Below are 22321 nucleotides of genomic sequence, written 5' to 3'. Positions count from 1 at the left end.
GTGGGGTGGATTAGAGAGGGTGGACTGGATTGAGTAGAATGGATTGGAGCGAGATGGGGAGGATTGAAATGGGTTGAGGTGGATTTGATGGGTTGGAGAGGGGAGGATTAGACTGGTTTGGGGTGGAGTGGGTTGGACTGGCGTGGGGTAGATTGGATTAGAGTAGGGTGGTTTGGAGTGGGGTGAATTATAGTGGAGTGAAGGGGGGCTGAATTGGAGTGGGGTTCATTGGACTGGAGTGGGGTGGACTGGATTGAAGTAGGGTGGATTGCAGTGGGGCAGATTGTTTTGGATTGGAGTGGGGCATTTTGGAGTGACACAGATTGATTTTGTTTTGGATTGGTTTGGGGAACATTGTTTTGGATTGAGTGGGACAGATCGGAATGGAGCAGATTGTTTTAGATTGAAGTGTGGCAGATTGGCAGTGTGGTAAATTGTTTTAGATTGGAGTGGGACAGATTGCTTTGGAGTGGGGTGGGTTGGAGAGGGTGTGGGATGGATTGGATTGATGTGGATTGGATCGGAGAAGGGTGGATTGGAGTGGGGTAGATTGGATTGGGGTGGATTGGATTGGTGTGGGGTGGATTGGAGTGGAGTGGATTGGTGTGGGGATGGAGAAGGGTGGATTGGAGTGGGGTAGATTGGATTGGGGAGGATTGGATTGGATTGGGGTGGACTGGAGTAGGGTGGACTGGAGTAGGGTGGAATTGAGTGTGGTGAAATAGGGTGTGTGGAATGGAGTGAGGTGAATTGGATTGGTGTGGAATAGATTGGATTGCAGTGGGGTGGACTGGATTGGATTGAGGTGGGTTGGATTAGGGTGGGTTGGATTGATGTGGGTTGGAATGAGATGGATTGGAGTAGGGTGGGGTGGATATGAGTGGGGTAGGAAGAATTTGAGTGGGGTGGCGTAGGGTGGATTGAAGTGCAGAATATTGGATCTGGTTGGATTGGGAAGGATTGGATTGGTATGGAGTGAGTGGACTGGATTGTTGTGAGGTGGATTGGATTGAAGCGGGTGGATTGGAGTGGCATGGATTGGATTGGGGTGAGGTGAGGCTGACTGGATTGGGGTGAGGTGGATTGGATCGGATTGAGGTGGACTGGATCGGATTGAGGTGGACTGGATCGGATTGAGGTGGACTGGATTGGAGTGAGGTTGACTGGATTGGAGTGGACTGTATTGGAGTGGGGTGAATAGGAGTGGGGTGGATAGTTTGGATTAGAGTGGGGCAGATTGGTGTGCAGCAGACTGTTTTTGATTGGAGTGGGACAGATTGGAGTGGGGTAGTGGCCTGCTTGGAGTGGGGGCATACTGTTTTGGATTGGAGTGCAGCAGATTGGAGTGGGCAGAATGCTTTGAAGTGGAGTGGGGCAGATTGTTTTGGATTGGAGTGGGGCAGATTGCTTTGAATTGGAGTGGGTAAGAGTTCTTTAAATTGGAGTGGGGCAGATTGTTTTGGTATGGAGTGGGGTAGATTGGGGAGGGAGTGTGGTGGATTGGGGAGGGAGTGTGGTGGATTGGATTGAGGTGAGGTGAGGTGGATTGGATTGGGGATTGGATTGGTGTTGGGTGGATTTGAGTGGGTAGGTTTAGAGTGGAGTGGAGTGAATTGGGATGGAGTGTGTTGATTGGGGTGTGGTGGATTAGATTGAGTGGGGTGGGGTAGATTGGTTTGGATTAGCGTGGGGCAGATTCGAGTAGGGTGGATTAGAGTGGGGCAGACTGCTTTGGATTGGAGTGGTGCAGATTTCTTTGGATTGGAGTGGGACAGATTGGAGTGGGCAGATTGTTCTGGATTGGAGTGAGGCAGATTGTTTTGGATTGGATTGTGTCAGATTGAGGGGGCAGATTGTTTTGAATAGGAGTGGGGCAGATTGTTTTGGATTGAGTGGGGTAGATTGTTTTGGATTGAGTGGGGCAGATTGTTTTGGATTGGAGTGTGGCAGATTGTTTTAGATTAGAGTGAGGCAGATTGGGAGTGTGGCAGATTATTTTAGATTGGAGTGGTGCAGATTGTTTTGGATTGAGTGGGGCAGATTGGAATGGGGCAGATTGTGTTGGGTTTGAGTGGAGCAGATTGTTTTGGATTAGAGTGAGGCAGATTGGGAGCATGGCAGATTGTTTTAGATTGGAGTGGGGCAGATTGGAGCGGGCAGATTATTTTGAAGCAGGGCAGATTGTTTGGATTGGAGTGGGACAGATTGTTTTAGATTCAAGTGGGGCAGCTTGGAGTACGGTGGGTTGGGAGGATTGGAGTGTGGTGGATTGGAGTGGATTGGGGTGAGTGGTTTAGATTGGAGTGGGGTGAATTGGGCTGCTCTGGGGTGGATAGGATTGAGTGGAGCATATTGGTGTGGGGTGAGGTGACGTGGGATGGAGTGGGGCGGATTGGGATGTACAGCACAATTATCTGTTAAATCATCATTTCGGAAATTACACATAAGAAAGAAACAATGTCGCTTTGGAATAAAATAATCCTCATCTTTTGAGAACAGCGCCCATGATCAAAACCAATAGAAGACATGAACATTTGGCAAAATAAACAAAAGTTAACCATAGGAAATGCATCTTTGCAATTTTGTTTGCCCAGCTGGGCACATTTTGAAAGTCATACACCTCTGTTTGCAGGGCACTAAAAGTTTAAAAGAACAAAATAGTACCTCAATCACGTCAGGAGCAGTGGATGGGCACTGATTAAGTTGAATCAATCAGTGCTTAGTTCTTGCTTCACAGAGAGGAACAGAAATTGTTAGGCCTGCCTTGACGAATTACGAAGGTGTAAAGAAAAGTGGGACGGGATCCAACCAGGGCCGGACTGGCTACCGGGCAGTTGTGTGTCCTGCCGAGCAGGGGGATGATTTCGTTGATGGGGACCTGTGTGTGCAAAACGAAATTCGTTTTGCTTTTTTTATTTCAAAGCCCACGCACGTCCCCATCAACGAAATAAGCCCACCTCACAGAGAAATTAGCCCCCAGCTCGGCAGCACACACAACTGCCCGGTAGCCAGTCCTGCCCTGGATCCAACAAACGGTAAGCAACAGTCGGTCTCGAAGCCCTTTTCTGCATACAAGAGTGTCTCGAAATGTGAGACGTATGCGCTTGCGCATGCTACAGGCTTAACCCTATACAGCTGTGTTACGGGTAGTCATTCTTTTGCTAGATACAAGATTTATTAATGTTACTATTTTTCTAATAAACTGAGATAATTCAACATTGATTTGACCAAAGCTACACACTTTAATGATTTCAGGAAAATAAACAACGTTTGGCTCAGATATTTCTGCCGAAAAAGTCATAATTTCATTGATTTAGAATTAATGCTGAAGGAACACTATCTTTTGTTGGTTCACATTGAACCCGGCCTCTAGGTGCACCATGTATTGGCAGAGGACTGCTCTACAACGCATCTGGCAGTGCCAGAAGGGCTAGTTTGACAGGTAAGAGGGTGGGCCAGTTTTTTGCTGTTTATGGGCCTGTTTTATGGTTTGCTGGCTGGTTTTTACCGTTGATTTCCCTGATACCACCAAAAACCATGTCTCAACCCAGCACCAAATGCGTGCACTCTTCCATAATTTGCAAAATGTCTCTACAGCATTTCTTTACAAGTTCAATCAATTAATTAATGCATATTTTTAGAGCGCGGCTAATCAACTGCAAGGGTAACCAAGCGCTAGGTTGCTGGATTCAGTCGAAAAAGTGAGGTCTTGAGTCTCTTTCTGAATTCCCCTAGAGTGGGTGCTGACCGTAGGTGGAGGTGACGGCTGTTGCAGGTCTTGGCGGCGAGGTAGGAGAAGGAAGGGCCGCAACTAAAACTTTGGTGGATGCAGGGTGTCTTTGCGAGGGAGGCGGAGCAAAGGCCGCTAGAGGGCTGGTGGAAGTTCAGGCGGTGGTCGATGCATTCTGGTCCCTGGTCGTGGAGTGCTTTGTAGGGGTGTGTCGTCATCTTAAATTGACATCTTTTCTGGATGTGGAGTCAGTGGAGGTTCCTGAGGTGGGGGGTTATGTGGGTTGGTTTGGGCATGTTAAGAATGAGTCTGGCTGCTGAGTTCTATATTGCCTGGAGTCTCTTCAAGAGTTGGGCAGTGGATCCTGGTTACAGTGCGTTGCCGTAGTCCAGCCAACTGGTAAGTAGGGCTTGAGTGACAGTTTTTCCTTTTGCTGACAGGGAGCCATTTGAAGATCCTTCGAAGAGTGTGGACGCAGGCAGTGGAGACTGCGTTGACCTGTTGTTTCACAGTGAGTTTGATGTACAGCATGATGCCAAGGTTGAGGGCGTGGTTTGTCGGTATAGGAGAAGGTCAGAGTTCAGCGGGCCCATTCCATGGGAAGGTGTTGTTCCCAAAGATCAGCACTTCCGTCTTGTTTGTATGGGGCTTCAGATACTTGGTCTTCATCCAGACTGCAATATATGTCATGCAGTTATGAAAGTTGGTTCTTATGGGAGGGGGGTCTGCTGAAACTGAGAGGATGAGTTGAGTGTCGTTGGCGTATAATGATGTTGAGGTTATTGATTCTGACGATGTCGGCCAAAACTGTCCTAATGTGTGAATGTGGGCCACTTATTTAGCCATCTAATTCACTAATGGGGTCACTTATTTTGAAGTCTACACCTATCTCAACCCCAGTCTGACCGTACAAGTGTACTGGTGGGTTGGTGAAAATGGAGGTTGAAGACGGACTATGGAGCTGTCTTCGAACAGATCACCTTGATCCTGTAGGTTACAGTTTGAAATAGTTCAGTGAAATGCTTTATACCCTATGGGTCTGAACGACAAATGTCTGACAGAATAGATGCACAGGGAACAGAAGAGCACACCCCAAGAGCTGCTCTCGATAGACGTCAAACCAAAAGCTGTGGTAACCAGCAGCCGACATCAGGTACAAGGAGATTCAAGCAAGCAGTCAACACCGGAGACAGCAAAACATAAAAGGGTGAACACACCCACGGCATCCCACGTGTGAACAGCCAGCAGGGGTTATTAGGAACCCCTATGATCAGGTGGTAAACCAGCTCTCAGGCCCATGATGGTTTTAGGATATCAGCCTCTGACCCCACTGTTTATGTTTAAATCTCTTTATTGAAATTTCAACATACACAGAAAATAAACATGCAGGTTTAGTCATTTTTGCCATTAACAGTGCTAAGTGTACGACCTGAGGGAGTCAAGCCGCGTCTGCTAGCACGACACTGAGTCCGTGGCAACGTAGGATAACCTACATGAAATTAAATTAAAAGGCAAAAATACAGAAACTTGCAAACCCCCCTCCTCGCCACCTCCCACCCTCGTTCCCTGTCCACCATCTAAGCTGTCTAAGCTATATTAGGTCTCCATCATTGCTCCACCCGTTGCACATTAGAGAGGCACAGTAAGCGTAGATATCGGGAACAGGTAACTTCCCGGAACTCCGTGGCCAATATGGATAGAAAGGGTTGCCACAATTCGGTGTATTTGGATCCCTCTCCTGCCATCGTCAATGTCAATTTCGCCATGCCTAGTACATGCGACAGTCGGTAAAGCCAGCCCGTGAATGTTGGAATGTTAGGAGTACGCCAGTGTGTAAGTATATTTTGCATCACTGAACCCAACGCAAACGCTATTTGACAGCCTCTACGGGAGCGCAGTGGGTAAGTCAGGGGATTCGGACGGCCCAAGATAACATATGCCGGGAAACATGGAATTTCTGTATCGAAGTGTTTATCCACCTCATCTAGTACCTGTTTCCAATATGTTGTTCTGGACAAAAAGAAAGGCCTTTGTTAAGTAAAGAAAGTTCATGTTTATCCAGTTGGTGATTCGACAGATTGATTACTAGATTTTTCTTTTCATCATATTCATTCTCTGTCATCGTTGTTGTTGTTGTTTCTTTTGTTTGTTGGGAAGAGGGTACGTTCTTTTTCCCAACTTTTCTAGATTTCCTTACAATACATTTTTTCCAAGCCGCGCAGTTGGGCTGCCCGAAAGTATAGCTGTAGATCAGGGAGCCAGAGTCCGCCTCCCTCCGGAGGGAATGTTGTTAGCCTCTGCTTCAGGCCCGGCTTCCGAACATTCCAGATGAACTGTGCAAGATCTGATTGTGTCTGCTGCATCCAGCCTGGAGGTGGATGGAGAGGGATAGTGCGAAATAAATAGTGGATCTGGGGCGGGATGGTCATTTTGACTGCTGCTACTTTACCTAGCCGTGAGAGAGGACAATGCTTCCACTGATCCAGCTCTTTTTGGATCTTCTGTCTCAGGTGTGCATAGTTAGTGGTAACTGTTTGCAAAAGAGAAGGGGCCAGTTGAATCCCTAAGTACGGGATCGTATCCATTGCCCACTGAATGGGAAGCAGGCCTTGGAGGTATGCACGGGTGGGTTGCGTCAGGGAAAGATCGAGAGCGATCGACTAGTCCATATTCACTTTGAACCCAGCGACTCGTGCAAAAAGATCCACTTCTGCTAGGCATGCTGGTAGCGCAACTCTTGGGTGAGATAAAGATATCAGGACAACATCGGTGTATAGGCTGATCGTATGGGTAGAGCTGCCAAATTTAATCCCGGTTATCAGTGGATTATATCTCATCTTCTGGGCCAAGGGTTTCATATAAAAGGCAAAAAGAAGGGGTGACAGAGGGCACCCCTGTCTTGTGCCTCTCTCAATAGCAAATTGGGAGGATGTGTACCCATTCACCCGAACTGTAGCTGTCGGAAATGTATAGCAATTGAATACATACGTGCCAAACTTTTCTCCCAGCCCCATTCGCTCCAGATCTTGTTCTAAATAGGGCCAGTGGACCCTGTTGAACGGCTTTTCGGCATCGACGGCAAGCATCATATATTCTCCCTGCATGCGCGTGGCTTTCTCAATGAGGTGTAGGGCTCGTTTTGTGTTGTCAGAGGTTTGGCGTTCAGAGATAAAGCCCGCCTGATCTGGATCAATAAGACCAGGCATATGAGGCGCAAGGCGGGGGGCTAGAATCCCCGTATACAGTTTGAGATCTATATTAAGAAGGGACATGGGGCGATATGCACCACACTGCGTCTTGTCTTTCCCTGGTTTGGGAATCACCGCTATGGAGGCCTCAAGGAGGTCTCTTGGGATAGCTTCAGGCTCGGTGAAGGAATTAAAAAGTAGGGTGAGAAGAGGGGCGATTTGTGCCCAGAATGTTTTGTATAAAACAGCAGAGAAGCCGCCTGGCTCGGGGGCTTTGGCTAGTTTGAGGCGGGTAATAGCAGCAATGACCTCTTCTGGCCGAATGTCTCTGTCAAGATAGTCGGCCTGAGCTTTAGTTAGAGCTGGCAAGGTGAAGGAATCGAGGAAAGCGGCCCCATCCGAGCTCTCTAATAGAGAGCTGGCGTAAAGGTCGGCAATAAAATCGCAAAACGCCTTGGCGATGTCCCTATCCTCCGAGACTCGTTCGCCATCTCTACTGTGAATTTCCTGAACCCTCTGTTTTTGTCTAGACTTGCGCAGCTTGTGGGCGAGAAGGCGCCCGCACCTATCTCCCCCTGTATAGTAAGCATGTCGTAATCTTAAGGCTGCAAATTTCAGCCTATCCAGATCAAGCGCCGTTAGTTGTTGGCGCACAGCCTTGAGTTGTCTCCACACCGAGGGGCTCCTGTTCTTTGATGCATCTGTTTCAGCTCTCTAGTTTGTTGGGTGAGCTCTTCCCATTTGCGCCTACCCTCTACATTGTCAGCAGCGGAGACGGCTATTAACTCCCCCCGAATGACCGCCTTTAGTGCTGCCCATTATGTTGCAAGGGTGGTGTCAGTGTTGCATTGTGAGAGAGGTAGTCTGTGATGGAGCGCTGTACCCGCTTAACCACGTCTTCGCAATGCAGGAGAGTATCCCTAAGGCACCATGTCCTGGGGGGCTGTTGCACAGGTGGAAGGGTAAGATCAGCCCCTAACGGAGCGTGGTCTGAGAGAGAAGCAACTCCTATCTCCACCCCTGTTGTTAGCGCATGTACGGGCGCGGATGCCAAAAAGTAATCGCCTGCGGCGATGGCACCCGGTTAGGAGGTCTTTTGTTGTCAATTATAGGACCACACCTTGGATTAAAGGACTGGCTTTTTCTGTTATAAACAAATTATAAATTACTATTGATATCCTGGGTTGCCAGAATCGAGAATCACCGTTGGTGATTTCGATACATTTCCTGCTTGTGACCTCTCCACTAAGGGATGAGTGATAGATCAGGTGTTTAACTTTGGAACACTGGAGCACACCATTAATTGGTGGCTACCCTCATTGTTGGGGCGCTGTCTCTCTGCAATCTAGGTCCCCCTACCTTCTGTCCGTCCTGAGGAAGACCCGTAGCTGAGGTGTTGATCCTCCCTCCACAGCCCTAGGGTCGAAACGTCGATGATCCCCCCTTTTCTTGATGCCTGCACCTCTTCCCCCGCCCTTTGAAAGACTATAATCAAACCGTATGATCGATATACGTGGGGCAGGCTCAACACTAAGGGAATAGAACCTTAGTCTTTGTCATAACCATTGGAATATCCCTTTTTTATTCATTTTTCTCTCTTTCACTTGAGCACACATCTTTGCACTTTCTACCGCACCTGGCAGAACTCCCCCAACCTCTGGGTTTTTATAAATATGTATATATGAATATGAATATGAAATAAATTGCGAATTTATATTGCCCTACAGAACTCAGTGTCATAAAATCTGTTCTGGGTATTTTTTGATAAGACCGTAAACGCTTTTGGCTTGTTGTTTTTCTTTTTTCTTTCAGGATTATGCCCTACAAAGATTACTCAGATGCAAAAATGAACACTACATTTAAATGTGTTATATAAATTGTGTCTCGGACGACTTTGTTTTCAATACTATGCTAAAAAGTAATCGAGCATGGCGTATGTTTTGTGCACGCTAGAATAGTAGGAGTATTCGCGTCTTAGGGGATGGAAACTACGCCATTAGTCTATGAGTCCCAGGTCGTGCAAATGTGTCAGTCCCTCTGCGTAAAGAGCGCCTGTTTGATGTGTGCGTTGGCAAGATCTGTCTAGTGTATTAATAAAAACTAGGTTCAGGTCCCCCCCATGAGAATGTGGGGGTCTGTCGTGGCTGTTGCTTCGATAAGGGCGGAATTTAAGAATCGTTCTTGGCCATCGTTCGGGGTGTACAGTGAGCCTATGGTGAACGTTAAGTTACCTAAGGCAAATCTATAAGCCAGTAGTCTACTCTGTATTTCGGCTTCCGTATGTAGGACCTTCCCTTTAAACTGCTGAGCCACCAAAATAGCTACCCCGGCTGTTATAGTTGGGCCTGAGGAGAACAACTGAGTTGGGAACTTCCGGGATCGGAGGCGGTGACAAAGCTTCGATAAGAGATGGATTTCCTGCAATAGGCAGATATCTGCCTCGGCATGTTCCAGACACGAGAGAACCGCCTTGCACTTCACTGGGTTATTGAGACCCCTCACATATAGGGTAAGGATTTTAAGTGTGGTTGTAAGCATTTAGAGTGTCAGGAAAACCAGAGGCAAAGGTGGCATAGGGGAGATGCCGGGCCAGTACAACCAGGGTTCGGCACAATCTCTCGCCCTAGAGTTCCATGGTGGCGTGAATCTACACTAACCCTGAAAGGAAGGTGGACAAGGAACGTTGAATCCCCCCCTCTAAAAATCCCCAAGCAAAAAGAAAAATAGAAGAAAGAGAACAAGAACATATTGTTCATCATCCGTTGGTGATTGGAAATGTGGTAGATTGGGGTGATCGACCAAGAGTCAAAAAGCCCCCTCCCGCAAACGGCTCAGGGCTCGAGACAAGCAATCAGGCAGTCAATGGAGACCGCCGAGTTCAGCTAGGGTGGGATTTGGCCAGTTCTGTTGAGACAGTTTCAAGAGCGGACCATTGGCCCTTTGTTATTTCTGCAGTAGAAGGTTTTTTAGGGCGACGTCTTTGGCCCTGTAGGCGCCATCGGGGCCTGGAGTTATCTGTGTCTGGTTTAGGGCTCTCTTCACTGGTCTCCTCTACAGGGGGATCTACACCCAGCAAGCGACAGGCACCGACAAGGAGCGTAACTGGTACAATTTATTGTCCATGCAGAACACCAGGTGGAAAGGATGACCCCAGCTGTAAGAGATATTGCGCTGCTGTAGGTGTGTTGTGATGGGCCAGAAGGTCCTATGTTTTTGAAGGGTGAGTGCAGATAAGTCCTGTTACAGGACCGGCGACTGGTCGCGAAATGTCAAAGGATGTAGCTGGCGCGCCCTTTGCAGGATATCTTCATTGGTACTGTAATCTTGGACGCAGACTAGAATGTCCAATGGCGGGGCTGATGGGGCCCACGGGGGACCCACCCTGTGGGCTCGATCTAGGCATGGTTTCGTCTCCAGGGGTCTACCCAAGGTGTGATTGAATAGTTCCCTTGTATATTTAAAGAGGTCCTATGTGTCGTCATTCAGTTTCGCTCCTCGAATCTGGATGTTATGTTGCCGGCAACGGGTTTCCAGGTCTTCGAGGTGGGTCTGAAGGTCAACTTGTTGGTCATGAATCCTGAGAACTTCTTCTTGTAGCGCTGTTAACTCTGTGTCTCTCCCATTGTTCTCCGATGCCATCCATGTCTCTGCGGATTTCGGCCATGAACTCTTTCTGGAGCGTTTGGATGTCTTCTCGCAACGCAGCAAACATGGATTCCAGGAATGCCTTCTCGATTGGTTCCGCCCCATTGTCTCGCTCTAAGGCAGGGCGGGTAGCGCCTGTTGCCATGTCTGCGGCCTGTTGATCAGCCTATGCTTTAGCGAATCAGTCATTCAGGGTCTTATCTTTGCACACCCGGGAGGAGGACATATCGTGTCGCCAACTGCGTCTCAAGGGGACTGTGAGCTAACCACTATCCTACTTTGGCGCAAAAACCACCACCTCAGGGAGCGCTGAGTTCTGTAATGTCCGGTTACCTCGTTATGTGTGGCTCCTGAAAGCGTTGAGGCACAGATGCAAGTGGGCTAGTAGGGTGCTGTAGTTGTGCGCTCGTCAGCGGGGAGCGCAGCGCTACCCCTCGCAAGACACCCCCAGTTTTGTGTTGTCAAGCTCCTGGTCCGCTGGTGGCTCACCGCCCACAGAGGCAGTCTCTCTTGCTGCTCTTTCCTGCTGTAAGGCTGCGCTCAATAAGTACCACTTGCCTGAGTCTGTCACAGGGTGCTGTCCTCCCACACAATGGTCCGTGGGCCAGGTCCCCTTCTATTAGGCCCTGCAGTTACAGTCTCAGGTGTAGGGGACTCCCCCAAGGTCTCTTTGAGCCCCCACTGGGGTCTTCTGCTTTCGCACCCGGAGCGCTGTATAGCAGGCTGGGACGTATTTTGCCCCTATCCAGGGACACACCTGTCGGGGGTGTCCGGGGTTGGCCGCAAGGCTCACAGCCAGCCGTAGTTTCCCTACAAGCTCCCTGATGCAGGGTTCATATCTGGTTTGGTGGCGCTAGCGGCCCATGTGTTGCCGCTCACCCGTGACCCAGGGGGGATTCATTCAGGGTAGCTGTGTCGGAGGTAGGGGCCTAGGGTGCGCACTCTGACCGGGCCTCCTTCACTCACCAAGGTCCCGACGTCGTCACTCCGGTGCCCAGCCGGCGCTCAGCCGGCGCTCAGCCGTCCACCGCTCTGAAGTTCCTCCGTTGCCGCAGGTGAGCCTCCAAGCGTCTCTACCTCAGCGCCGCTACGGGAGGGTACCGGCACCACTGTTGGGTCCTCGACAGCATGCGCGTGCAGCGATGCTGAACGAGGATCCCCGCAAGATGGCGGCACGTTGCTTCTCTTCCTCGGTTGCAGGACCACCTCCGGCGCGTTCTTCAAGCTCTGCCGCCCTCCGCCACTCTCCCACCGGCGAGGGGTTACCAGCGATGTCTGCGACTCTAGTTGGGAGCCTCAGACTCTCAGCATCGTCGTCTGGGTCGCTCTGCTCTGAGCCCGGGATCCCAGGGCCTCGCCTCCTGGTTACGGAGAAGGAGAGCGTTCGCAGCCTCCCGCCCAATGCTGCCTGGATTTCACTCCTTGGAACCTCTTCACGGCAGCAATGTCGCACTACTCGGGTCCGGGGACCCAGACCGCTCTGGTGCTAAGGTCAGTCAGCTTTGAAACGGCCAAATGCCGGTGCTGCAACGGGCTGTCGGCGGGAGCAGTGGAGCAACATGTCTGCTCACGCCACCATCTTGGCCACGCCCTGAACCCACTGTTTAAAGGACGAACTGGCTGCGCATTAGCAGAACTAGAAAGAACGTCTCTAAAACCCTTAAAAAGGAAACAGAATCGTTGTTGCAGCAGTGGCGGCCTTAGGCATGTGCAAGCTGTGCACCTGCACAGGGCCACCAAACCCCAGGGGCCACCACGCCAATATATATCCTTAAAAGAATAATCCTCTGAGGATGGATACATATTTGTGTGGCGGCCCCTGGCAGGGATTTGGCGGCCTCCGGCTCTGTTCCACTTCCAAATACCCTGACCCCCCCCCCTTTCACTGGCCTCCGCGCTCCGCCCCGCCCGGACCCCCTCTTCCGGGGGCCCCCTACCTACGCTCCCTACCCAGGGCCACCATGAGCCTAGAGCCGCCCCTGGTTGCAGCATCTGACTAAGTAAAAACAGGCAAGGCAGCAGGTTTCATGGGGAGCCTTGACAATGGAACCGGCGCGTGGTAAAGGCCAGACAAGTACAAGGCACAGAGACGCCGGGCCCTGCTGTCGCGTGCTCTTATTTCACAAGCAACCACTTCCTCCAGCCCGGTCTATGTATTTAACCGCTGATTGCTGTCTTTTTTTAATTTGCTTTTTCTGTTTTGAGAAAACACATCCTCGATAATTTTCCGGATAAGCAACAAGCCCGAGAGAGAAATGGACAAAAGACAGAGCAAATAGATGAGGTTCGGTATGATATGATAAGGCATCCACACAGCGTGGCCACTGAATCTACTTTTAGGCTTATTCAATTGAAGGTATTACAGTGAATATATGACCACTCAATGGGGCTAATACCTGCCCCGGCCCCATCAGTCAGTTGTGAGATAGAACGCGGCACGTTCATACACATAATGGGAATCTCATCAATTTGCGACGTCTGTTCAGCGATTTATGAAGAAAGAGCAGAAATAATGGGAACATACAGCCTGATTCATGTACGGGCCGTTTTGCGTGTCCCTAATAGCGATCAATAGCGACTCGCTATTGAGGAAACGCAAAACGGCATTCATGTACTTATCTGAGAAAAAATAGCGACTCGCATGCGGGCGCTAAAGCCGTTAGCGACCCACCAAAAACGCAGAATAATCGCTATTTCCGGCTACCTGCGAACGGGAATTGCGACTCGCAATCCCGATCGCACGAGATTGCGCTCGCAATCCCGATTGCACGGGATTGCGAGTCGCATTCTCGCGGGATCAGGAAAACGGGAAGACGCATTCCGAGCACCGTGATGACATCACAACCAGGAAGCAGCCAAATCCCACCCCCAAACACCACAGTGACGCCAACAGTCGACTGTCCACGACGGAAAGCTGCCACCAACCCGCCGTTTGCGCATCCCGACCCCGCCGAAATAGCGACCGCTATGGCAGAGGACCAGCAGGCAGGACCCAGCAACAGCGCTGGCCGAAAGCGCAAATTGAAATTTTCGGAACAGGAGCTGGAGAACCTCATAGAGGGTGTGGTGGCCAACCACGACCAGCTGTTTGGTGCAAACTCCCGGAGGGTCCCGGAGCAGGAGAAGAGGAGGATCTGGGTGGGGATTGCGGCAAGTGTGAACTCTGTGGGAGTTGCGGACAGGTCCCTTGAGGAATTAAAGAAGCGGTGGTACGACCTCCGAGGGCGTGCCAAGGAGAGGGTTGCGGAGCGCCTTGGTGAGGCATCAGGCACCGGAGGAGGTGGCCCGACTGTCCCACCCAACACCCCCCTGGAGGACCGGGTAGAGGACACGTTGGAGAGGGAGGCGTGTGTTGGCGTCACCCCTCTGGACTCCTCCCGCCCCACCCAAGACACCCAAGGTAAGTGGCATGCGACTGCGACCCTGTCCCTATGACCGCCCATGACCAAATAGGCTCACTCATTGGCCCTTAGTCATGCCGTGCATCAGGAAATGCCCTGAAGCATTGTGGGAGACGTAGTATGTCCACAATGTAGTACTACCACAATGCGGCCCGAAAGGTTCCAAAGTGCGCAAATACACAGCCACCCAGGGAATGACACCCAGCATGCATGTAACATCTGCACGTCTGTCAGTCACATGCACCTAATGAGTATCCACTTACCCTCACAGGTGCAGGAGATAGCAGCGACAGTGAGAGGCTGCTGATCGACGAGGAGGCCCAGGAGGAGGAATCCCTACCTGCCACCCAGCCACCAGCCCCTGCGCCAGCGCCATCACCAGCAGCCAGGCCACCCACCACACCTGCCGCATCCGCCTCAGGCCCACCGGCTGCCAAGGCCAGGCCACCCACCTTGCCTGCAGCATCCGCCTCAGGCCCACCGGCTGCCAAGGCCAGGCCACCCACCACACCTGCCGCATCCGCCTCAGGCCCACCGGCTGCCAAGGCCAGGCCACCCACCTTGCCTGCAGCATCCGCCTCAGGCCCACCGGCTGCCAAGGCCAGGCCACCCACCACACCTGCCGCACCTGCAACACCAGCTGCTGCAAGACCTGCAGCTCGTCCACCACCATCTGGGCCAGCCACATCGGCTACACAGCGGCCGACCACCAGGAGGGGCAATGGCCACTTCCACGCATGCATGAGTGTGGAGCGGCGCATGCTGCGTTTACACCAGCGCCAGTCGCAGCAGCAGGGAGCCATCCAGCTCCAGCTGCAGAAGATCGGCCGCAATGTTGCGGGAGTGGGCGACAGGGTGGACCGCATGACGGCGGCCATTGACCGCATGACGACGGCAATGGAAGACAACACCGCTGCGCTGGTGAAGCACCGAAGTGTTGCTGGCAGGCGCCACCACCAGTTGCTGAGCCGGCTGACCACCAACAGCCGCTCCAATTATTCCTCGGCAAATGCCACCGCCCTGCTTGCGCGCCGCTCCTTAACCCAGCAGCACCAACTCGTCCAGTGCTGCGAAGATATCACCCGGGTGCTGGAGCACTTGACAACCGCGGTCACCGCACTGCACGCACCTGTGATTCCGGCAATTGTGGGGGGTGATGATGCTAGTGAGGGTACCTCTAGTGTCAGCAGCCACTCTGCCACGCAGGCCCCCCCACCTAGGCGCAGCGCAAGGGCTGCCCCACCTCCAGCTGCCCAGGAAGAGGAAGAGGCTCCCAGGCGCCAGCAACTTGTGCGCCGGAGACGGCAATGACATTGTGACAGGGACACAGACGCAGGCTGAACTTAAGCCTGCAATGGAGCGTCCCATGCAGTATGCATGAATACTGCTTTTTGTATATAGTTATTACGAACACCCATTTATATTTTTTGTGATTCAAACAAATACATTTATTTTGGTGCACACATACGCCTTGTGTAATCATTACAGTTTGCATGCAATTGTGATATGTGGGGTGGGGGAAGGGGGTGGGCTAGAAATTGTTAGCTGTGATGTGGTTGCGACGTCTGTGGCCTTCAGCTGGGTTCTCCCCGCGTGCATGGTGCGCATGTGCTGGTGGCCGGTCGTCCCCCTCAGATTCACTGCCTGAGATGTCAACAGGTATCCGGCGCTTGGTTGCAATGTTATGAAGCATTGCACAGACAGCCACAATGCGGCAGCACGCTGCAGGACTGTAATACATGGCCCCACCTGTCTTGTGCAGTATACGGAACCTGCTCTTGAGCAGGCCAAATGTCCTTTCAATACAGTTCCTTGTCCGGATGTGCGCAACATTGTAGCGGCGTTGCTGAGGTGTGGCAGGGTTGAGGTAAGGGGTCAGGAGGTATTCCCGTAGGGCGTAGCCACTGTCACCTGAATGAGAGGAGCAGATGTTGATTGCCTGTGCAGCGCAGTTACTTCATAGCAATGTGACATTGTCGACAAAGTGTACTTACCAAGTAGGTGTCCTTCCCCAAACTCTCCCCTGAGCAGTCGTGTGTGGAGTCCGCTGTGCCTGAAGATAAAGGAGTCATGGGTACTCCCTGGGTACTGGGCCACAATGTCAGTGATGATGGTCTTGGCATTGCAGACCATCTGTATGTTGAGGGAGTGGTAGGACTTCCTGTTGCGGTACATATACTCCGTGCCAGCTGGTGGGCAGATGGCGACGTGGGTACAGTCTATGCAGCCAAGGACATGGGGAAAATGGGCAACATTATAAAATTGTAGTTTTGTGAGGTCCAAATCCTGTTGGCTGGTGGGAAATGTGATGTGGCGGTGGAGCTGGGTGAGCATGGCGTCAACAAAAGTGTGGAGGCAGCGTGACATGGTGGGCTGGGAAATCCCCCCAGCAGCGGCTACTATGCCCTGGAAACTGCCGGATGCCAGGAGGTGCAGGCTGCACAATACCTGCACATGTGTGGGCACAGAATTGTTTCGCCTTGTTGGGTGCTGCATGATGGGGTCGAGTTCTTGTATCAGCCAGGTGATCATTTCCCCATTCAGCCTGTATTTGGCATAAATCTGTTCTCTGGTTTGCCCCAGCAAGGTGACCCGCTGCCGGTAAATCCGTGCCTGCCTCATGCGTCTCCTCCGTGCTGCTCGCTGTAGCCTTCGCCGCCTCACCACCATGTACATCCCAGGCATTGTGGAACGCCTATTGCTGCTGCTGAATGTCCTTATGTGTGATTGGTCAGGCCTGGACCTGTTGGTGATTGGCTAACAGTTTTTCAAAATTTGGTTAATCATGGCTTTTATGGTTACCACCTGCTTTGAGTTGTCCTTAAATTGCGCCGCGCTAATGTGCGATTTAGCGATTTTTCGCTAATGTATTTCTTTCATGAATGCCGATTGAGACAGTATTGCGTTTCGCTATTCAAATCGCAGATTCCGTGGTTGGTCGCTATTTCATTTTCGCTAATGCTCGACTTCCCGGAGTCTGCGACTTTTACAGCGTAATCGCTATTCCGCTCGCTATTATTTTTTAGCGATTTCGCTATTTCGTACATGAATGCCGATTCCATGTTTTGCACCCGCAATTGCGTTTTCGCTGCCATTGCGGGCGCTATTTCGCTTCATGAATCAGGCTGTTAGTCATCCACCTTATGCCATTGATGGGAATCAAGGGGAGAGTGACTTCCTGTAAATGTTAAATCATTTTTTTGATAGTTTGGGTCTGATGGTAGCCCACAGAGACACTGGCCTATCGGCCAGTAACATTTGCTCTGACCTATATACCTGGAGTAGAGCCATGAGATGGTGTAGGACTATTGGAAAATCCATCTCTGAGGGTGCAGGATGTCCGAGAAAGTGGGGCTAATATGCAGAGCGTAGATAGAATAACACTTGAAAGCATTATTCGAAATTCTGTATGGGTACTACCCGATTTAAGATAGAGGCTAGGTTAGGATTGAATGGTTACCAATCTGCCACGCCAAGAGGGCTGATTTATTTCACATGATGTGGAGTTGCCCAGTAATCATCTAGTTCTGGCATGAAATTCAGGCTCTGCTAAGACGGGTGACAAGCTATGCGGCATACATGACCCCTGAGGAGTGTGTCGTGGGCTTAGCCTTCGGTCCCAAGCTAGGTAGGGAAGTGACGAAGTTTGCTGCTGACCTACTGATTTTAGGAAAACTGGCCTTAATAAGGAATTTCTTAGAAACGTTTTTAGAGTACGTAAATCAATTTGCACTCAAGTTTAATTGTTGTCTTATCAGAAATGTATTATGTATTAATCTTGATAAATGTATTATGAATTGTTTTTTAAATGTACTTTTATGGTTATCATTCTTTTAACCGAATAAAGTCAAATTGAATTGAATTGAGTACCGGCACTTAACAAGCAGGTACTCTGGCGCAGAGTACCTACACTTCTATTTTTCCAATTTTCAAGCACTGGTCCCCATATTAAGCAATTGCTAACAATGGTCCATTAAATTGTGGCCTGAACATTAGGTAAAACCCCACTGCTGGGAAATAGGACACAGCTTTGTACGAGGCCGAGAAAAATGATGCAATACCCTCTTGAAACACTTATTGAGCTCTCCAGCAGCTTGGCGATCTACCGCTGCCAAATCGAGATGGTTTTTCCCATGCCTATTGGAACCTCAGTTGCTCCCCCCTGTGCAATGGACTCCCTTGACTACATCTGCATTCCTCATGTGTTGCCACGGGCAGGGCCTTCTTAACAGCATTATAGCCCCCTGGGCAAAGCAGTGCAACGGGCGCTGCCTACACAACCACTCACAGGAATAAAAATGAAAATGATCCCCCCAGTTAAATAGTGGTCTTTGCATAGATTAGCTTTGGGCCCCTATACTCGTGGGGCCCCTGGGCAACTGACCAATGTGGCTATGCTTTAAGACTGCGGTGCCCATGGGTTGATGGGAGGACCCACATCATTCTTACAGCTCTAGTTTTCAGAATGCTACCCCCTTACCCGTTTAAGCTTTGGGGGAAAGTTAAGGTTTGGGTATGAGGTATCATGACATTTTATATGTCATTTTTATGAATCTGGCAATGTACTTCATTGACATTATATCAAACGAGCTGAACAAGCTGTTGTAACAACCACGAATTTTGTGGAACCATAACAGAAAAAGCGAAATAGTATACTGGTGGTACTTAACAGGTGGGCTGGATGTTTACACCAAAAATAGCCTGGACACCTGTGAATGCATATGTCCACCTGATATCATCTTGTACAGTTGATGAATGAAATGCAAACTCCAACATATATCCGTCATTTTTATGAAATGCCAATGAAACACATGGTAAAAAAAGTGCAATAATGTTTTACAAAATTAATAGTTTAAATGTGTTGATCCTGGATATAATGGGCCAATTGAGGGACCAAATGTAAAATGATGTCTCTTTTTGACAAATTTCAAACAGTTGTGATGCTATTGGTGTGATTGTTGAAAACGAAAAACAACAAGCATTAGCAAAGCCAATAGGTCGGAAGTTGGTTATCAGTCTTTTGGTTTTGCCAATGCTTGTTTTAAAAAAATGTTATTTTGGGGGAAGCTAAGGGGCCATCGACAATAAAAAAAAAAAAAAGTTGGCTAAAAGCAAAAATATTTTTCTGGTCTCAAAAAGTATGCATCCCTTTATTAGTCATTTGTAATGATGGGAACTACTTTGTGAGTGAATTTGTAGTTTGTGAAATGGCAGTATGCTATCACTCATAGTAAAGTTATCCAAAGATAAACGTCAGACATAATGAAAAGATTCATTAATGGTGCCAACACGACCCAGAATGCAAAGGGGTGTTGAGTTGAAAGCTAAGGCTGGCTTGCATCATCATGTACCCCACCAGATTCAAGCTAGCCTGGCTGATGAGGATTGTTATCCCGAAACCGGTCCCAGGATGTTTGTTTCTGGTCCAGGGAAGACCTGGCCTGGCAGTTCGGGCTGGACTGTTCCCACAAAGCACAGGGTCAAGACTGACTTGCATAAGGCTGGGTCTAAACTTGAATGGGGTGGCATGCAAAAAAACGACGGATTCAACCCAGATCTGTGAATTTGGGTTTGATTAAGTAAGCATTCCGTCCATCATCTGTTCTTTTTACATCATTACTCCACATGGCAGGAAGCCATTTGTCTGTGATGGTATGGTGCAGATTTTTATGTTATGTAACTATTATGATTAAGATTGTCAAATTTTTTTTTAGTAAACTGTGCCCATGCAGAGCAACAAAATGCATAATAGTGTCCTGCCCGCACAAAGTCTTACAAGATCCTAATATGGTGCACAGACAAGGATTATATGGTGTCTCTTCTGTATTTAATTCTTGGTCGCAGCAGGGGTATTGCTGTTCAAATTAATTACAGTGCACTCTTTTTGTATTTAAAATGGTGGATTTGTGATCACACATTTGATCCAGGTGTACTGTCAGCATCAACTGAGTCTTTCTTTCTTCACCAATCCACTTGAACCTGAAAAGGATAACATCTTGCTATCCTTGTCCCCCACCTACTAGTCTTGCTTGTATGGTTGCTCCATCTAATTAGGCATCACTGATCAGCCTGAGTGCCTCAGGAGCCAGGTTCACCCCATTATCGATGGTTCAGATGACCCCATTTAAAAAATATATTTGGACAAATTGCAGGTGGCACCTTAGAATGGGGGGCTTATGGACCTGTGAAATAATGTTGGACTGGATAAACTTTATTGTTTGATTAATTAAAATCATTACAATCGTCCATTTATGGGATCACAGAATATTAAAAGTAGCATTCATCTGAAATTTGTTTAAAAGACAAGAGAAGAAACAACAAAAAAAACTAAATAAAATTAATTCACATGGTTAAACAACTTATTTATCATATTAAAAAGGACACTTGGGAGCCGTTGTTGTCCCATATGAATTAGCGTCTACTAGAATGAACACAGGGCAAAATGAAGATACGTAAGAAATACTGCTAAAAACGCAAATCTATTAAAACAGTAGGAACGCTACATATGATGACTTAATGGTCCTGAGACACATGGTGTCCGTAGGTTGTCTATGTAAAGGATACAGCCTCGATCTGCTGCTATTTCACGGTACGAAAGGGTGGAACGTCCCGTTTTAATGTTGGCCATTGTTTACTTGTTGGCGTTCCCGGTTGTGAATCTTATTGCTGCTCTTGTTATGAACTTGGTAAACCGAATGTTAAGCATTGGGTTGTCCTGATTCATTGATGCGAGTATGGCTTGTCTGCATGTCCGCATACCCAGTTTGTTCCATTTGTTTTTTAACATGGTCTTCCGATCGTCGAGAAGTACTGGACAGTGACATGCCACGTGCTCGATTGATTCCTTGTCACTACCACACCCCCTGCACGCTACCTCCGTGTTTGTACGTTTCCAACTCCACAGGTGGTACAAGAGTGTCCCTTTTCCCATTCTAAGGGCCATGAATCTTTTTTTACATAACACGGTGTAGGTGCATGACAGGTATGGGGCCATGACCCCTGGCTTGAACCATGGAATAATTGTCCAAGCGTGCTTACGTTTAGCGAGTTGAGCTCTGTCCGAGTGAAAGGACCAGAGACGAACATTCCTCTTGATATAAGTTTTGAGTGCCTGCTGTGATGGATTCAGATTCCAGATTTCCTCGGAATCCAGAAGTTTTAATGAATCATGTAAATGGCGCCGGTATGTTCCACCAAGCTGTCCGACGGAGATTTCCTGCCACAGGAGAGGCCTACAGGCTTCCTTTTCTTGAATTACGTAGCTTGTTACACAGTCTAATGAATGCTCCAGCCCCTACCGCATAGTGGTCTTGAAGACCAAACTCGAGGCGTATTTGAGCAGGGGATGAGGATTTAGGCAGATTCAACGCTTGTTTGAATGTTCTTGTTGTTATTTTGTTCACAAGACTGTTGTCCTTCCCTTGCATGATCTCCTGGCCGTAGGTGAGAAAGCCTGTGATTTTTGCCTTCATGACGGTTATGAGCGGGGTCAGGGATGGCCCAGAAAGTTGTCTGGCGAGTGTCTTGAGTGCAACCTGGATTGACAGAGCTTTGGCATCTACCTTATCTCTATGTTTAGAGAAGGAGCCCCTTCTGTCCATGTGGACCCCCAAGTAATTGTAGGAGGTTGCTCTTTCTACGCTCTTACCATTGTATAACCAACCGGCGCCTCTATATTTCCTTGACCCGAAAGTGATTGCCCTTGTCTTTGTTAGATTCAGTTCTAATTTGTTTCTGATGGTATAAGGGGATAGTTGGTCAAGGAGTCTTCGTAAGCCAACCCTGGCATGGCTCAGCAGGACCAGGTCGCCTGCGTACAATAGATTACTTACTCTTACCCCAGCGAGTTTTGGTGGATGAGAGTTAACTTCATCGAGTGACTCTGACAGATCGGAAATAAATTGTTTGAAAAGAAGAAGCGCTAACACGCAGCCTTGTTTCACTCCGCGTGATGTTAATACTTTCCTTGATGTATGAGATCCGTCCCCAAGTTTTATGCGGATCCAAGTGTTGGTGTGGAGCGCGATTATAGCTCGTAGCAGTATTGGTGGGATCCCCCATTTCCGTAGTTTGAGCCGTAATAGGCTTCGAGGCACACGATCGAAGGCGGCCTTAAAGTCCACAAAACAGGCGTGCAAGAACATTTCGGAGGCAGCCGTTTTGTCCATCAGGGTCGATATTGCGAGTAAGTTGGTTATTGTGCCTGATTTTTGCACGAATCCTGTCTGGTTAAAAGGTATTCGGTGTTTTTTTGTTGCTCAGGATGCCAGTCGTGAAGGAGCAGTTTGGCATAGTATTTCGATTCTACATCCAATAGGGTGATCATCCTGTAGTTTTTTGGATATGATCTCTTACCT

This window comes from Lissotriton helveticus, chromosome 7, assembly GCF_964261635.1.
Source record: "Lissotriton helveticus chromosome 7, aLisHel1.1, whole genome shotgun sequence".
Lineage (NCBI taxonomy): Eukaryota > Metazoa > Chordata > Amphibia > Caudata > Salamandridae > Lissotriton > Lissotriton helveticus.
This window is presented reverse-complemented; position numbering follows the sequence as displayed.